The sequence below is a fragment of the Tiliqua scincoides genome, chromosome 5 (assembly GCF_035046505.1).
Source record: "Tiliqua scincoides isolate rTilSci1 chromosome 5, rTilSci1.hap2, whole genome shotgun sequence".
In the NCBI taxonomy this organism is placed as follows: Eukaryota; Metazoa; Chordata; class Lepidosauria; order Squamata; family Scincidae; genus Tiliqua; species Tiliqua scincoides.
In genome coordinates, this window is record NC_089825.1 from 124,257,338 (window position 1) to 124,258,079 (window position 742).

At 48.2% G+C, this 742-nt stretch overlaps 1 pseudogene; it reads left to right on the forward strand.

The window, feature by feature from the left end:
• Nucleotides 1-265: 265 nt before the first annotated feature.
• LOC136655188 (5S ribosomal RNA) lies at nt 266-382 on the forward strand (annotated as a pseudogene).
• The last annotated feature ends 360 nt before the right edge of the window (nt 383-742 follow it).

Below are 742 nucleotides of genomic sequence, written 5' to 3' on the forward strand. Positions count from 1 at the left end.
TCCTAGCCATACCTTCCTGGAAGTAAGTCCCATCGACTCAAATGGGACTTACTTCTGAGTAGGCTTGCATAGGATTGGGCTCACGGGCTGCAATCCTAGCCACACCTTCCCGGGAGTAAGCCTCATTGAATTCAATGGGGTTTACTTTTCAGTAGACGTGCTTAGGATTGGGCTCACACACACTAGCCCTGAACCACGTAGAGAGCTGCAGCGCACAGGAGGGGACCTCTGTCTACCTAGAACGTAATCCCACTGAATTCAATGAACTAGCAACTGTGACCCTGCACATGCCCGATCTCGTCTGATCTCGGAAGCTAAGCAGGGTCAGGCCTGGTTAGTACTTGGATGGGAGACCGCCTAGGAATATCGGGTGCTGTAGGCTTAGACCATAGTCTTTTGAGACTGAAGGTTGCCAACCGATCACTCCCAGGTGAGTATACCGAAGATGTCTTGGACTGTCTCTGTCAGAAATTAGGTGCAAATTCAGAAGACTGGCAAGATCTTTCTAGACTGGAGTTGATTGTTCTGAAGCAAAAGGGGAAAAGTTAAGAAGAGACATTCCTGTTCATGCAGAAGCAAAAAATGGCCTGAAAACCAAAACACTTCCACTCTAGCTTGGTTGGTGATTGTGTGTCACAGTTGAGTCAGATTTTCAGGAACTCATTTACTTTCAGTGGTTCAAAGAAGAGACGTTCATGGGAGCAGTGGCGTAGTTAAGGAGGTGCAGGGCGCAGCAGTTGCA